Source organism: Malania oleifera, chromosome 5, assembly GCF_029873635.1.
Source record: "Malania oleifera isolate guangnan ecotype guangnan chromosome 5, ASM2987363v1, whole genome shotgun sequence".
NCBI lineage: Eukaryota > Viridiplantae > Streptophyta > Magnoliopsida > Santalales > Ximeniaceae > Malania > Malania oleifera.
This window is the reverse complement of record NC_080421.1, coordinates 40,275,224-40,294,117: the sequence shown is the minus strand read 5'-3', so window position 1 is coordinate 40,294,117 and position 18,894 is coordinate 40,275,224. Positions and strand designations below refer to the sequence as shown.

The 18,894-nt window shown below is 33.4% G+C and overlaps 1 protein-coding gene across 17 annotated transcripts in view; it reads left to right on the top strand.

Annotated features, from left to right (window-relative positions):
* Positions 1-5,995, top strand: part of LOC131155705 (uncharacterized) — a 95,226-nt gene extending 89,231 nt beyond the window's left edge. For 4 of the 17 annotated variants that reach the window (XM_058109037.1, XM_058109044.1, XM_058109036.1 and 1 more), the window contains 2 exons: positions 4,771-5,013; positions 5,125-5,578. The gene's annotated coding sequence lies outside the window, so the exon portion shown is untranslated. Of the gene's footprint in view, positions 1-4,674; positions 5,579-5,653 lie in introns of those variants that run through there. The other 13 variants (XM_058109038.1, XM_058109045.1, XM_058109029.1 and 10 more) reach the window with 7 other exon arrangements.
* The last annotated feature ends 12,899 nt before the right edge of the window (positions 5,996-18,894 follow it).

The window sequence follows — 18,894 nt, the reverse complement described above, 5'->3', positions numbered from 1 at the left end:
GGTTAAAAGTTTGACTACTAGCCTAACATATATCAACTCATAGTAAACAATTGAGACAAGTTACTTCACACTATATTCAGGTGGGGTTGTCTTATTTACTGCCACCCTACGGGGTTGAGCAACTACCTACACTAGTGGATCCAAGACTACTTCTCCCCTCTCCCCCCCCCCCCTCCAAAAAAAAAAAATTATTATATTTATAAAGATTTCTCATTAATGTTGTACTATTGCCCCCTGATTTTTTTTTCTTTTCAATGCAGTAAATTCCTATTAAGAAAGGTTAAAACAAATAAGTGTATCTTCCTTCCAAAAATCCTTCATATCATGTTTCAAAATTTTTTAGTCTAATTCCCCTGATGTTCAATCTTTTTTTATTAGGCCCTGAGGGAATACAATGCATGTTTTTTTAGATGTTGAATTAACTTCATAGGATAGAGTATCTCTAAAATATTGAAAAGAAAAAAGTAGTGCATGTTTGAATAAGTGTTGTAACTTATTTTAACTATAATGATATTTATATTTTTTATTTGTTATAATAATGATATTTATATATTTAACATATAAAATTTAAGAATAAGATTTTTGATACTAAAATTTTATTTGTTAGCCTAAGCTAATAAGTACAACAACATTAACAACAAGCCAAGCCTTACATCTCACTAGGTGGGATCAGTTACATGAATCCTTTTCTATCATAGACAATTTCCTTTGACAAATTTAGGGCTATTAAATCCTTAGGGTCTATTTGGAATCATTGTTGGTTTCTGTTTTCTATTTCTGTTTCTCCACAATAAAGAAACAAATTATAGCAACGCGTTTGTCTATGTTCTCTGTTATCTGTATTTGTTGTCGATTTTTAGCTATTTGCCAAAAAACTAAAAACCAAAATTTATGGTTTTCAGTTGTTTTGGCAACCTATTGCCAGAAATGTTAATATCCAGAATTAGTTTTTTTTGGATAAAATTATTCATTTTGTATACTTTTAAATTAAAAGCAAAATTAAATGATCATATGAATTTTAAATATAGTTAAAAGAAATATATAAATAAATTTCAAATCATAATAATAAAGCCAATTATAAAATACTTTTACTATTTCTTAATTGTCATGTCCAATAAAATATTTTTTGTAAAGTAAAATTTGATAGTATAATAATTGAGTAAAATAATTATGATAAATATAATTTTTATTATAGTAATTTTTTATGTATATTATTTTTAATTTTATTGTTTTAATCATATTTTTATAATATTACTTGATTTAAAGATGAAAATGAGCATTTTTTAATTAAGTTTTTAATTTGTATTAGTTTTATAAATGTTAAGCAAACAGGTTGTTGGTTTCTAGTTTTTTGTTTCTGTTTTTGGTTTTTGGTTTTCGGTTTTGGTTTCATTTCTCTAGTGAGATTTAAGGCTTGGTTTTGTTGTTGTTGTTGATACCAAACAACTCCCTACTATCTCATTACAAGTTATTTTTAGTCTACCCTTATTCCTTCTATTGTCCCTCATTGTAACTAACTCACTCTTTCTCACTGACACAGTATGTATCCTACATTGGAAGTGTCAAACCATCTGTGCCATCCATACCGTATCTTATCTTTTACAGGAGCTATACCTAACTTACTGCTAATATGTTTGTTCCTTAATTTTTCTTTTAATGTTAGAACACTCATCCATCTTAACATTCTCATCTCAGTAACTTATACTTTTTGGATATGTTGTTTCTTAGTCGTCCAACATTCTGATCCGTATAACATAGCTGGTCTTACAGCTGTCCTATAAAACTTACCTTCTAATTATAAGGGTATTCTATGATCACACAGCACACTTGAAGCACTTCTCGATTTTACCCAACGTGCTTTAACTCTATTTAGTACGTCTTCTTCAATTTTTCCTTCAGCTTGCATAATAGATCCAAGGGATTGAAATCTACTAGTGTTATTGATTTTTTCATCAAGTTTAACTTTGTCTCCAATATTCCTCCTACTATGATCGAAATTACATTGCATGTATATTTTGTTTTATTTCTACTTATCCTAAAGCCTCTAGTTTCTAAAGGTTCTTTACATAGTTCTAACTTAGATTTTACTTCACCCCTAGTTTCATCAACCAAAACAATATCATCTGCAAACAATATACACCATAGAACCTCATTTTGGATACTTTTAGTTAGTTCATCCATTATGATAACAAAAAGGTAAGAGCTTAAAGTTGATCCTTGATTTACACCTATTGTGATTGAAAATTCTTTAGTCTCTCCACCTGTAGTCCTAACACTAATAACTACTTTATCGTTCATATCCTTCATGGCATTAATATACCTACTACATAAACTTTTTATTGCTTTTTTAAAGTCAATAAATACCATATACAACTCCCTCTTCTTTTCACTGAACTTTTCCATTAATCTTCTTAAAATATATATTGATTCTGTAGTAGATCCTCTAGGTATAAAACTAAATTGATTTTCTGAGACCTTTGTTTCTAACCTTAAATCTTTGTTTCACTGACCTTTATCACATTTTTGTTGTATGACTCATAAGTTTAATTCCATGATAGTTATTATAATTTTGAATGCATCTTTTATTTTTGTATATAGGTATTAAAGTGTATTTCCTCAATTCATCTAACATTTTCTTAGTTTTTATAATTATGTGAACTAAATTAATTAACCATATAATTCCATTATCACCTAGGCATTTCCAAACTTCAATTGGAATGTCATCTAGTCCTATAGCTTTTACATTTTTCATCTTTTTTAGTGCGAACTTAACTTCATTAACTCTAGTTTTGTGAATAAATCTCATATTTTTTAACATTTTCCTTGTTTTCCAATTCTAAGTTTAAGCCTTCCACTTGGTTTTCACTAAAGCTTACTGAAGCAACTTCACCGTCTTTCTTTTATGTTTTCTTATCCAAGACAATATCAACCTCACATTTTACACATTTTACATTACCTTATTACTCTTTCTTTCTCTTACTCTCATGAAAGACCTGTACACCACAATGTGATTTACACCCAGACCTCCACAAGTTTCTATGCTGCCTGGAACTATATTTTGTGCCAGCATTGCATTATTCTTTGTTAACAAATTGGGTTTGTGTAGTGTAAATTAGATTGGGTGGGTTGGGGTAGTTGGATGATTGCTTGTAACCTAACTTACTAGAGAGTCTTGGGAAAGTTCAGATTGCTTCTTGTCTGTAATATTGATATCAAACCATTTGAATTCATTCAGTCCATGTGTAGATGAGAATTTCATTTTTCAAAGCTTCTATCCATGTTCAGTATATGCACCAGCTAGTGTAAATTGTTGTTGCTTGTTTGTAGGGCTGCCTTTATTGAATGATTAGAGTGATAACCTACATTTTACACTTACATTTTTCCATATCATATCATACAAATTTGTAATGGTTTTACATTGGCATTTAGCCACCTAACTCTGTTCTCCCTTATTCGGCTTGGGACTGGCCTTCATGGGAGGTTAAAAAATTAGAACAAGCAGCTAGTTTTAGGGCCATGTTCCTAACGAAGGCAGGTGTTATAGGGAGTCCAATATCAGTCCTTTAGCTTCCTGAGCCTCTCCACCTATCACCAATTTGTTTAAGTTTTTATATCCATTTTATGGTGGTCTATGGTACCAATCATTTATTATTTATAGGAATAAGACATCCAAGCATATGAACATGTTGTTCAATAGTGTAGCAGTTGCATGCGGTAAGTTGGACTATTGCTTGTACTATTCTAATCTGAGGGTACCCTCGGCAAAAGCATGCTAGTACTTTTGTAACTATTTATTTATTGGTTGGGAAAATTTTGTGCTCAGGACAGAGTCATTGACTAGTTCTACCTATATAATGATCATTAAATTGGACGGAAAACTATTTAAGCATGATTACTAACTAATTTAGTCTCTTGTCATATTGAGTAGTCTCTTGTCATATCACCCCTCAACATGGCTAAGATATTTAAATTTCCATACCAACCCTGTTTGTCAAACTAAAAATTACGGAATTATACATAGTATGGAAGGAAAACTATTTAAGCGTGATTACTAACGAATGTCCCAGTATGAATTGAGTAGTCTCTTGTCATATCACCCCTCAACATGGCTAAGATATTCAAATTTCCATACCAATCCTGTTTGTCAAACTAAAAATTATGGAATTATATATATATATATTTATATATTCCAAAGGACCGACCTAAGCCCTAGAAATCTTTTAATAATTAAATTAGCATCTCTCGCAATTTATAACTTCTCGAGTTGTTTGATTTTAGTACTTTCAAAAGCGTTTCTCATTCCCAAGGCTTCCAAGTAGGGAATGGTGTAGTCCCATATTCATCCATTGAGTTTATGTAATCACTAGGCGACCTAAAAAGATCCGAATAAAGTACCGATTGAACACGATTATTTGCAAATTTGATATTCAACTTGATCCAATCACTTGCATGCGGAATCATCTAATTATCGTAGGAGCCTTAGGCTTTATTTGATTATCCAACAAGGGGGAAGAATCTGTGTGGAGAACAGTCTCAGTAGTCTAAAAACATCCAAGTTGCTTTTTCAGTTAGCTCCAGAACGATTAGAAGCATGTGATTTGAATTTCTGTATTTATGTTTGCTCACAGCATGCTTTCATATGCGTAATATATTTTTAATGCTTCGTGATGTTAGTAAATTGCTGAGGTGCAACACTTTCTTTCCTATAAAAGACGTTGTTGCAACTGTTGCTGCCTCTTAACCGCAGACATTTTTGACTTCTGCAACCAGGTTGTGGGTGCTGCCCTGTTCCTTTCATGTTCCCTTCGTGACTTCGTCACCTTTAGTTTATGTTACTGGAGAATCTACGGTGCCACCATCAAAATGAAGCCTTTACGCATCCTCACGGGGTTGGGGTTTCATTTTTTTAAAATAGACAGGGTACCTTAGATTAATTGTTGACAAGTGCTTCCTTTTGGATATTGGATTTTGATTGGTCCTGTTTGGTAATTACGTGTGCAACTGCAAAAATAGGTAACAGTTTCTGAGTGTTTCCAATTTGAAATATATATATATATATATATATATATTTGTTTGATTAAATAATTTCATAGTTGAATGAAATGGCCCCTGGTATTTTGACAGCACAGTGAGGTGGGGTTCGCTAGATGACTTCTGACTGGAGAAAGGTCCAACTCTGGGACCCCATAGTGGGGGACCCCAGACAGGTATATTTGCATAGGATACCAGACGAATGGCTAGTAGAATATGCCATTCAATCAGGACAACAGTACTGGCTGTCCTTACTATGCATTTTTTCTCCTTCGAGAGAAAAAAACTGTGTCGTGAAAACATTAGTACTGTATATTATAAACAATGCTCATGATGATATCCTGTCGTGGTTCGAGGTTGTTGATGGCCAAAAAATACTCTCAGACGCGTAGTGTTCAATCATATTTTGGATAAGTTCATGGCAACTGCAAATCTGCGAGCTTCCCCAGTGCCAGGGTGTGGGTTTGCTGGTGTAATCTGTTAATCTGTATGTTAGCATGATTTATTTATTAATTGCAAAATCTGTCAAACACCATGGTTGTTGCCATATCGGCTATGCATTTATTTGCGGTCCTTTCCCTGTTCTGATAATGATTGTTCTGATATGCCAATTGCGGTGCAGGGGATTGCATGGAAATACTGTTTATGGGCAATTGGCAATTCTTTTTGCTTTTTAAATTTGTTTCTGTTTATTTACTTTTTTTTTTTTTTTTCCTTTTTATAGAAAGATTAGTATATTTAAAGTGGGCGAGACTGACTGGAAGGCTTTATGAATGAATAGACTTTTGAAGGTTTACCAGTTTTGTCTTGGTACCTAAAGTTGATGAAAAAAAAATTTCTTCAATTCAGATGATTGTCTATAGGGATGTTTGATCCCATCAGTTGGATATGGTCTATTTTGATTTTTGTTCCACTAGTTCAGTTTGGGTTTGAGTTTTTAATCAATTTAACAAATTTGAATCTCCTTCTGTGACTATCTAATTTCTCGTACGTATAGGTTGTCAAAAAATGTTGGCCTCTCGGAAAATAACATCAACCTCTACTGATATCTAAATATTTTACTCATTCATCTTCTCCCTTTTTATTGAAACAACAGTACCTTGATATGTTGTGTTGCTTCGGACGTAGCACTAAACTTGTTAAAAAATTTGTAGTAATGAAGATTGTAATAAATACTTAGATAGTGTTTGGAAGAATAGATTTTGAGATTTGGATTTCGATTTGCATTAATTTAGTAGAAATCCCATATAATTTATATCAAGTTATATTCAAAGTCATGCAAATTCAAATTTAAGTTTTGAATTCTATGATCTCAAATGCTGGGTTAGTGTATCTTTTATAGGTATGCATTTTCATTATTTGATGGTTGCTCACACTTTTGTTGAAATTCAAGGAAGAATAGGTTTTTGAATTTTTTTTTTTTTCAAACAAAACTAATCAAATTGAATAAAAAATTTCGTTAGTTATTATTTTTATTCAATTTTTTAATTTTTTTATAATTAAGAATTTGTTTTCAATTCTGTCCAATCAGTAATATATGTTATTGGAATGTTATAATATATAGACGCGCACACACGACTTAGCTATGCATTATTTTATTTTTAACAATTCAAATGAATTTCTTTTTCAATAATTAAAAATTGGATTGGTTACTCCAATGTTATTTTTCAAGAATTGAAACTTAGATTGTGAATTTTGTTTACGCTCAATTCAGGGGTGGAGGTTGGACAGTTTTAAGGTTATGTTGGATCTAATTTCAAGTTTATAAATTTTTTATGAATGATACTTGAATATTAATATTTGAATTTTAAAATTAATATGTTGAGTATAATAGTAAAAAAAATATTATTTGGTTGCGACTTTAAAATTTTATATTGGATCTAACGGTTTGATTTGGTTAATCGTTGGATATTTACTTAAAAAATGGTTTAATTGGAATTCAATTAACTGTTTTGAAATGATTTGGTTTTAATTTGCTGTTCTAGCAAATCAAAACTTCAATTTCATTAGCGATTCAAGGGGCATGGTTAAGTTAAAATACAACCCTACCTTGTGGGCACTTTGTTGAGCATTTGACACATATTTGTTGTGTATATGAGGGGTGATTGGTTGGTAGCTTTGCATGGTTGATTACGATTACAATTTGAGCATAAAGAGAAGCAAATTTGGAGCTATGGTATATATGCATCGGGGTAAAATAAAAGAATCTTTCTTGAAATTTTAAAATGCTTACTTTTGACATTGAAGATTTTATCTTTTTGGCAAATTTTAGTAGAGATTAGATTTTATAAAATCTTAGGGAGGAAGACCTTGAGATTTTTAAAACTTGAGCGGAGGTTTTATTTATTTATTTTGTTAAATTTTAAAGGAGGTTAGTGTCTTTTATTCTAATAAAATAATATTTATATAAAAATTATGACTTTTTAAAAAGGAATTGAGGTTTTAGGTGTAATCACTAGAGGGGGGGTGAATTGGAAATTTAAAATTTTCTAGGTCAAGTGTCTTATTTTTATATACGCAATCATTATAACCGAACCTATTGTCTGTCTAATCAACTATTAATCTAGCAGATGCATATAACTATTTAAATAATTTACACACATCACAGTTCCAATATTTCCTAATCAATCACAAATTTATATATAAAATGCACTAGCAATGATATCAGCAGATAAATATAATCATGCAAATATTGAAATGTAAAGAGTGTAAGGAAAGAGTGACACATGATATGTTATCGAGGTTCGGTCAACAGTGCCTACTTCCCTGTCTCAAGCCAACCCTATTTAGAGGATTCAACTACCTTTACTCAGAAGGTGGAACGATACCGTTACAACCTCTCCTTACGGGGTGAGGTAAACCCAACTCAAATTTCGGGGCTGAACCACAACCTACAGCCACACCTTACTGGATGGTGCTTCTAATTTTCCTAACCGGGTTTGAATCAATCCGGTGCACTTTACAAGACAGTGCAATCCTCTTCCGACCGTACGCCGGGAATATAACAAATATAAAAGATTGCGTACAAATAGAATGTTTCTACAACAAGCAGATGATGTACAATATTAAGTACTATATGCACTATCAGATGATTTGCAAATGAAGCTTTGTAGAGTAAATGATTTGTCTCTCAAAAATATTTTTCAAATAAATGTGAAGAGTTTAGGAACATATTTTTCCTTTAGTCTGACCTTGTATAAAATCAAAAATACAAGAGGCTTTTCAAGCAAGCAATATATGAGTTAATATTTTGCTTAAGCACTCTTGATGTACTCAAAGAAATTCTCCACAAATAATTTTTTATTGATGAAATGTATAGGAGAATCTAATCTTTGAAATTGACTACCAAAACAAAAGGGACTTTCAAGCCAAATGTGTGAAGTTGAATACTAGCTTAAGTCTCTTTCAAGAACTCAAAACAAATTTTCTCCAAGAAAGTATGTTTTTCAAAACAAAGAGTGTTCGGAGAAAATGATTTGATTTTTGAAATCTTGAAGAACAAGAGGCCTCTCAAGCAAAATATATTGAATGAATATATGCTAAAGGCCAACTTGTATAAACCCTAAGATTTCTTAAAAGTATTTTTCAGAGAAAGAAATATGGGAAGACTAAGATTTGATCTTTAAAAGTAGAGTATAAAATGGGAGAATATTCAAAGAATAATGAAATGAATTTTTGGTATTTCTCTTTAACATTTGCAAAGTGGTTTGGGCTTATATTTATAGCCAAACTTCAAAAATGACCGTTAGGTGACCGTTGGGCAGTAAAAAAATAAAAAATAAAACTTGAATTTTCTGGCTGTTATTGGCTCAAAATTTGAACTGCCCAAGAGGTTTGGTCGACTGGCCTGAGGTTCGGTCGGTCGACGTAAGGCGATTTCACAAACCTTCGTTAGTTTGGCAAGTTGACCATGACTAACCAGTTAGCCAAGCTAGGAGGTTGACCGGCCGGACTTAGCACGTTATAAAAGGATCGGTTTGTTGAGCCTATATAAAAGACATTTATGCCCTTTGGTCTGCCAAGCTAAAACGGTGTGTGAGGGTCGGCCTGTTGAGCCTTTATAAGATCAATCCCTTTACACATGCCGGTCAAACGAGCTAGATAAACTGTGGAAGGCCGGTCGGCCGGGCCTTCATAAATTTTAGTTTTAGTGCTTGTCTTGTATTTAAAAATATTCTAAACCTTTTGAGAAAATGTTTATGGAAAGTTTTTGTTCAGTTAAGGGGTTCCTTTGGTCAGCCTAGGTCTTGATGAGCTTCAATATAAATCAAGTGAAATGCATGCACATCCAAACCTTAATTCCTATTACAACATAAGATTACACAAGTCTTCTGCTCCTGCTCTCTAGTGACTATGGAATACACCTTGGAAATATGATTATATAGGAGTTTTTTAAGGCTTTCATATTGTAGCATCATCTGTGCTTTTCTAAGATTTAACTTGTTCAACACTAAGCACAAACATAAGATGTTGTTGTTTGTCATAATCAAAATAAGGATAAGACTCAAAAAGTCAACAATAATTTCTTAGAGAATATATATATATATATATATATATATATATATGTATGTATGTATGTATATGTATGTATGTATGCATGTGTTACACATTAACTTGAATCCAACCAAAACGGTTTGTTGACATCTGCCTTTGTGTTTTACACTTTTTATAATATTTCTTTCAGTGTGTGTATATTATATTTATTTATTTATATTAATGAAATTTTCCCTGACATGATTACATTTGTGCTATAACGTTTTGTGAATACACTTGATGGTTCTGTTAAAGAAGCTTGATGAATTTTTATAGCAAGCTATTTTTATATTTATAAGTTTTTTTTAATTGTTAATTTTATTGGATGCTCATAGTCATTAACTCTTAAAGGTAGTTGATCTTCCATCTATATTCATTCCCTCCTTCTTTGAGGTTCAAAGGTAAGACTTTCTATAGAAATTCCAAACCATAAAGGGTGGGATGTACCTAAGGAACCTTTATTAGCCTTATTAAGCATAAAATTTGTGTCAAATATCAAAGTCCTAACAAATAAAGATTTGGAGAGAATGATAAAAACTTTTAACGAATAAAATTAGATAGAAAATTTGTAGTAGTAGCATACTAGGGATTGGGAGCCATTCCTCATTAATATTTTTGCCAACAAACATATTGTCTCTTATTCTCTCCTTATCCTTATTCTCCCTTTGTGTATGGGATGATATTTTTTTTCTTTCCGTTTGGAAAATTAAGGACATGTGGATATACTTGGAACTATAGATGTCGTAAGAGCAAAATTCACATCCTTTACATTGAATGATAGATCAAATTTTATTTTTCAATTGTGACTTTATTCATACTTAGAATTTTTTTTTGTCGTGACAAGTTTTATCACCTTAGCAGGTAATTTTTTTGGATAGAAAATACCATTTGAAGGATAGTGTTTATCACTTTACAAATTGTTGTAACAGAAAATGGCTCGAAGAGATTTTGGCCAAATAATGATTTCTAGACACATCCAATTGATACTTGGATTAAGACCAATATCATGGAGAGTAATGGGTGGATAGGAAGGAGAGTTGGTTGGGAGGGATTTCTAATAACCTACCCAGTTATTTATAGAGCTTGCAATTCTAAAGTGATTGAAGGAAAGACAATATCTACCAAGGGAGATTTTTCCCTTGGTAGATGATTTGCCTTTGCTTTCTATACATAGGTCAACATTTGGAACCTCGTCTAATTAAATGGATCTACCTTGAAGATGATATTGGTGTAAGGTACCTGTCGATGGTTGCTCTAGAGGAAACCTATGAGTGGTAGGTTTTAGAGGTTTAATTCATAATGATATGCATGAATAGTGCTTGGGATTTTCACAAGGACAACATCAAATATGGTGGAGGTAATGACAATAAAACATGGGCTAAATGTGGCTTTGAAAAATGGTTTGAGAAAAGTTATAGTATAATCAGATTCATGGAGGCACTAAATCTCATCTAGTCGAAAAATCCTAACAAACATCCTTATTTCACAAGACTTATGTTAGATGTTCACCATTTGATTCAAAGACAGTGGGAGGTAATTTTTAAGCATGTGTTTGGTGAAGGTAATTGTTGTATAGATGCCTTGGAAAAAAAGAATAAGATATTATCAACATCAATTTAAAGAAGTTCCTTTCATCCTCCAAATGAATTATATTGATGTCATTTTTTGGTTTGAACAATTTTCCCTTCATCCTCGAGATGAGTTGAAATCATTTTTGGTTGAAGATTTGTTTGGTGTGTTTTTTGTTAGTCTTAGTTTGTTCTTTTAAGTTCTCATATACCAAAAAATAGAAAAATATTGTTTCTTGTAGGGTTGTTTGTGGGTTGGGTTGTGTACAGCTAAACTAAAATTTCCAACCAAACCTATAGGGTTGGTTTGGGGGAGAAAAAAAAAAAAAAACTCAAACTTAAGTTGGACCATATTGGATGTGTTTTAGATCGATTTGACACTTAGGTGGATTGGTTATTGGTTAGGTGGTCTAGGGTCTTCTCAACCCCAAAAGCTAACTCAAGGAGTGAGACTTTCCATCATATTTAATAACTGATCACCAGCCCCTTCTACAACCGATGCGGGATAACCCAACAATCTCCCCCTCACACATCGGGATCTCTCCTAGCAAGACAACTATCAAGGTCTCCCTCGGCTCGGCACACTAGGGAGAATGTTGGCGAACCAGACTCTGATATCAATGTTAGGGGGTCTAGGGTCTTCTCAACCCCAAAATCTAGTTAAAGGAGTAAGACTTTCCCTCACACTTAATGACTAACCACCATTTCCTTCCACAACCAATGTGGGATAACCCAACAATCTCCCCCTCACACATCGGGGTCTCTCCTGGCAATGCAACCATCGGGGTCTCCCTTGGCACGGCACACTAGGGAGAATGTTGGTGAACCAGGCTCTGATACCAATGTGAGGTGGTCTAGGGCATTCTCAACCCCAAAAGGTAGCTCAAGGAGTGAGACTTTCCCTCACACTTAATAATTGGCCACCATTCCCTTCCACAAACTGATGTGGGATAACCCAACACTAACTAAGTCTCTATTGGATTGAACTACAAATACTTTATCTAAGAAACCTTAGCCTCAAAGTAGCGTACATAATATGTAACTTTCAACCTTCTCTCCTTTCATTTATGTTATTTCTTTTACTTTTTTGCCACTATAATTTTGATCGGACCTAGTTGGGTTGTTTGTACCCTGAACTCATCATATGACCCACTTGTTAGGTTTGCGTACAATGCATAATCCAACCCAAAAATTTATGAAATTGTTCTTTATAGGCAATTTAAATTGGGTTGGGTTAAGATGCTTGGGTTGGGTAGAGTTCTATGAACACACCTAGTCGCCTACATTGTGCAACATATTAAATCTTTAGCAACATCTAGCCATGATCCTAAAATGTTTGCCACAAGGAAATTCTCTTTTTTTTTCTTGACCCCCTTTGTGTCGTTCTTAAAGACTTCATTGACAAGACTTTGACCGATGAATCGACATATTGTCCCTAAAAAGATGTAGTGACGACGTACGATTTATTTAGCAAAAACTTGAGTTGCCGAAGTCTAATTTATGTTGTCGTAATAACCTAATCAACCCTATCCTCATCTTGTTCCACTCTCGTAAATCCTATCGGAGTTAAAAATATATGGAACAGTTAGTTATCCGTAATTCCATTGTAATATATTTTATGTCAACCTTGACTTACATCTTTAAGATAAATATGTTGTATTTAGGATTGAAAATGGGTAAAGTGTTCTTATGGAGCTAGGAGCTTTGCGCTTCACTCCTAGCGTTAATGAGCCAAATTTAAGTGTAAATTACGTCTTATTGAATAAATGAAACCCAACTTGAATTGGGTTAAACTCAAAGTAGACTCATGAATTAACTCATTTATTTGTTTTTTGGGTTAGCTCTTTATTAGTTCGTGAATACTAATCTTATGTAAAGGTTCATTGATAGCTTAATTTGGAGGTTCATATATGCTTGTCCGTAGATATTCAATGAAAAGAAGTTGCTAAAAAACAATTGTAGAAAAAGGTATCATATAGAAACTACAAATTGTTTTGAATATCTATTTCACTCGTTCACTTACAATGAGATTCCCAAAAGTTTCAAATTTTATTTTGCAAAAAAAATGTTAGATTTAATGCAAATTGCTAAAGTTCCATATAATTTGAAGTATTAGATCTATCATTTTGGGTTATTATATGTAAGACATAATTGCAAGAGCGCCTTTGTTGTAACTAAGGTAATAGATTCAAATTGTAAGACTTAAAGTTCCAAAAGTCAAGGATTAACATATTTGGTATGCTTTGAGAATTCATGGTCACTTACCATGTAATGTAATAGTAGAAGTCTGAGTTATATGATTAAATTCATCAAATTTATTTATTATTTTATTTAATGTTTTGCATGAATTTTTGAATTATTATGTATTAGATATATATAAGTGTGTGTAGACATACTTGATATAATTATTATTCTATAATACAATATATAATCAACAAATGCAAAATGGAGGTGTTTTTATGCATTCGGTGTTGGTATAAGGATAAATTAATTTTATAACTTTTTTAGAGTGATGGAAGATCACCTCGCTAAAAGATGAGATGAAGATTCATCTATGAATAGTAATTTATTATTGGGTTAACATGAAATTCTCATCTCACTAAGATGGTGAAAAGATTGTTCAAATTCACACAGATCTAAATTCATGACCTGAAATCTATGCGACCAAACACAACGTAAGTAATAAATAACCCCTTCATCCTTAAACTCTCTTCTCTCTCTCTCTCTCTCTCTCTCTCTCTCTCTCTCTCTCACACACACACACACACACACACGCAGATTCTTACTATTGCACTACAACTAGATCTATGCTGCCATGCATATGGATGAACAATCAACACCACCCTCCTTTTGGTTCACAAAGGTGAGGTTTAGGTGTGTTTAGGGTTTATGACTTGTGAATGGGAAAGAAATCTTTGGAATCCCTTGTTTCACATACACAGTGAATATTTGCTGCATCTCCTAAATAGAACCGCGTAGATCTGCTGCACTTGGGCATCTTCTGTTTTTTCTGATGATGGGAATGGAGCAACTACCATTTCCACATGGGCTCCTACCAACCTACGCACCACACACACAAATCCAACTTGAGTCTTCAACAGTGCCTGCGCCGCCAACAGACAATAATTGTAATTTGTGCCCCTGATGATTATTTAATAATTCATAATTGTATCCGTTTGAAATAATAAAAGCAGCCCATGTTTATCATATTTTAAAATGTCTATTCAATATCTTGTGCCATTAACAAAAACTCCCCTTCCTTCCAAGTGTAATCAGCTGTCTTCCCCCCAACCTCACCCAAATCTCAGGAGAATCCACTCAAATAGAAAAGCTGAAAAATAAAAAATTGATGATGATGATAATAAGCATAATAATAATAATAACAGCAACTTCACTTTCACACCCTAACCTCCGACCATTCTTCTCTTAGATTTAATCGCATAATTTAATTTAAAGTACTCTGCAGGTACACAATTTTTTTAGGTAACCATTATATATAAACATGATACCTGCATTTGTTTAATTTACTGAATTTTTAAATCTTTTTCCGCCTACGGCTTTTTTTTTTTTTTAATCTTTTTAATTCTTTCGTTTAATTTTTTTTTTCTTCTTTTGTTTTGATTTGAAAAATTATCAGTGTACAACAATTTTGTTTTGTTTCAAAGCATAGGTTAGTTCTTGGATTTGGGTCTGCTTGGATCTAAATAGAACTCAAAAGATTAGAAAAAAAAAAAAAAACCCATCAATCGACTCGGAGGTTGCGATAGCAGCAATACACTCTCGATCGCATATGATTTTATAGATTAGGAGTCAAGAGTTTGGATCCAAACATTATATTTGGAATTGGACAAAATATAATATGATTTTGTTTGTGCCATGGCATGAAGAAACACAAACCTGCTGCTTCTTTATAGCCCCTTTTCCTCCCATATTTTGTTTTGTTTCTTGAAATTAAACAAATACAATTAGGTCGTTACAAGCCTACCGAGTTTTGGGAATTCTTTATTCAACAAAGGACAGAGTCTCGTATGAAATTTGACCTTAGATTTGGATTTGAGTGGATTTGGATCAACTTCAATACAATTTTGTATTACATCTTGTCCAAATTCAATACAAATTCAAATTCAAGACTTCTCCGAACATAGAGTGATAATTTTTTATTGTGCCTTAGTTGTCTTGCTGATTGTACTATTAATTTTTCTTCACTTTCTTTCTTCTCAACATCTAAGTTCTCTCTCTCTCTCTCTCTCTCTCTCTCTCTCTCTCTCTCTCTCTCTCTCTCTCTCCCCTTTAAATACACTTCGCCTAAAATTCATGCTCCCAAAAATATCTTCCAAGGAAAAGCAAATGTAGTACATAAAATTCAATGTTGCTCTTATTAAAGAAGTGATGTAAATTGACCTAGTGAATCCAATTAGAATGGTACGAGAACAAGCTCCTATATTTTGGTAACTTAATAAGCTCCTAGCTATATGAAAACATGTATAAGAGGCACTTAAGCTTTACTAAAGCATTGTCCTTTTCTTAGGGTTTTTTAGCAATTGGAAAAAAGGGATAGAATGTTAAGAAGGTAAACATAATTTTATGTCATGATTTTAGAAAATTATGTATGTAAGTAACATGTGTGTACTTAATTAGGACATTGTGCAAAATATTTATGAAGATGTATAAATGCCGTGCCTGAAGTGAGGATGATTCATATGTTGAAAGTGTTATAAATTAAATATGTATAAAAGCCATCGTGTGGGATAGACAATAATTAAGGTCAACGTAAGTATTTGATTAAGTGATTGAGGGATTGTAACTCCTCCTCGAAGAATAATGACCCTATTTTGTGTGCGACAATTCTCTTTATTTTTTTGCCCACCATCTTGCCTAATAAAGTCGTATCATGATTCTAATAAATGGTATTAGAGTCTAGTTTGATCCTAGAAGATTGTGTGTATCAAAACTAGCTCAAAATGGAAAAACTCTAAAGAAGTCGTGGTTTTAGAGCTCGATTCAATTTTAACTAGGAGGGCATATATTAGAACAAGTTCAATCCTTCAAAATGGAAAAAAAACTCTTACAAAGTAGTATTAGGGTTTGATCCAATTTAACTAGAAGGACATATATTAGAACAAGTTCAACCATGGAATAGCATCTGCAAAAATTGGTCAATTTTGAGATTGGAAGTCTTGGGTGCTAGGAAGTGATGTTGTATTGAAATTTTTCATTAGGCTTTTAAAAAGAAGGAAACAATTTGTCACAACCATAAGTTATACGATTTCTAGATGTGATAAAAAAAAATAGCCCATGTCAAGAGGGTGTGAGTTGAGGGGTGAGAGTACTTCACAAGGAGGTGAAGATGAGAGAGTGTCCTCCAAAAGAAAGCGAAAGGTTAAATGACATGTGATTGATCTTTGTAGCAATTAGGAAAAGTTAGTTTATCTTATATGAGATTGGAGAGTCTATGGTCATTGAAGCAATAATATTATATGAATTGGATATTTAGGATTTGCTAGATATATAAATTAAACCTGTTGGCCTTATGAGAATTAAAATCTTGTTTTGATGATAACAAATCAGAGGAATTGAACATATTTGGTTAAGTGATGACATTTCAAGACTCAAATATGTAAATACAAGGTCAAGTGCACACAAAGATTATTGAAAGCCTATACTCCAAAGAAAGAAGATCTCATAATGTTGAAGAATGAAGAAACCTGAATTGGGTGCAGGCAGCTGCTCATAACCATACCTGCAGAATTCTTGTTTTATTTTATTTTATTTTGTTTTATTCTTTCTCCATTCTGTTACAGGGATTTGTTAGAAATAACTGTTTTTTTTTATTCTTATAGTTAGCCTCTGACCATTTTGATTCCATTTTTTTATATTGTATATATATATATATATATATATATATATATATATATATATATATATATATATATATTTGCTGATCCAATACAAAAAAGTATACGGGAGAATTCTACTGCTATCTGTCTTCCCTCTGTTTTGCATTCCCTTCTTCTCCTCTCTGTGTTTGATTCATTGCAGCCCAGCATTTCTCACTCACAACAGCAGAGTCAAATTCTTACATGGTATCAGAGCCACGATGGATGAATCATTCAATACCAGCCAAACCACTCCTCCAAATCCACCACCAAACACCAATTCACCAGAAGCTGTTCCTCACGACCCAACGCAACCCACTAGTCCTTATTTTATTGGCAGTAGCGATGGTTCAGGTGCTATGCTCGTCACACACACCTTGGACTGTAGCAACTACTATTCTTGGGCTAGATCCATGAAGAGGGCTTTGCCGATCAAGAACAAACTCGGATTCATTGATGGTACCATCTGTGAACCTTCTGACCCCAATGATCCTCTAATGGAACATTGGCTGAGGTGCAATGATATCGTGATAACGTGGATGCAGAACACAATGATGATTGATATCAAATCCAACACCACATATGTAGAAACTATGCATCAACTTTGGTTGGAGTTGGAGCAACGTTTTGCTCAAAAAAATGCTCCCATAATTTTTGAGGTGAAGCAAGGCATCACAAACCTCAAGCAAGATCAAGACTCAGTAAGCATTTATTTCTCTAAACTCAAAACCTTGCTTGATGAATTACTCAACTATGAATCAATTCCTGAGTGTACCCATGGAGGGTTAAGAGTTGTAGTTCAGAATCAGCAAAGGGATTGTGTAATGAAGTTCTTGATGGGGCTCAATGATACGTACAAAGCTATTAAAGCACAGATACTGCTGATCAAACCCTTTCCCAGCTTGAATGAGGTTTACTCCATTATCCAGTAAGAGGAAAAGCGAAGGTAAATCTCTACAAACAACCTTGGCAGTGATTCTATGGCTTTGGTGAGCAAAGGGAATTTTGGCAAACAATCTCTTGGGCAACAAAGGAAGGATAGGTATTATTGTACCTTCTGCAAAATATCAGGGCACTCTCTAGAGAGATGCTTCAAAGCAAATCCGAACAAACCCACATGTACTCATTGCCAAATGCCAGGCCACACATCAGATAAATGCTACAAATTGCATGGATACCCAGCAGGGTAGAAAGGACAAGAGAAGAACATAAATGTCATAAATCTGTCAAATGTGAATGCAACTGTTGGTCCTGAGCAGGGGGTTCTGAACGACAAATCTCAAATGTCATTGACACCAGAGCAGTATACTCAACTTCTGGCTCTCCTCAAACCTATCTCAGGCAACCAAGCTTTCATTCCCTTGGCAAATCATGCCATGGTCACACCTTCATCCTCAGATACAAATAACCACAAAATTTCTGGTATATCTCTGTGTTTTTCTGTTTTTACTTCCAAATCCAGCAATGTCTCAGAAATTCCTTGGATTATTGACACTGGAGCAACATACCATATGATCTGCTCCAACTCCTTATTTCATTCCATCCAGAGCACCATTTCCTCCTTTGTAGCTCTACCAAATGGTCAGATTGTTCCTGTTACTCACATAGGAACAACCAAGGTCACCAAGAATCTTACATTGCACGATGCTCTTTGTGTACCCAAATTTTCCTTTAATCTGATTTTAGCAAAGAAAATGACTCAAGAACTAAATTATTGCCTTGTTTTCTTTTTTGATTGCTATTATATTTAGGACCTTTTGACTTGGACAACGACTGGGATGGGTAAAGTGAAGCAAGGACTCTATCATATGCTGCAAGAGGAAGTCTCTCCTTCAGCCTTATCTGATGCTCTATCCAAACATAACCTCAAAATTGGTTTTTCAGCT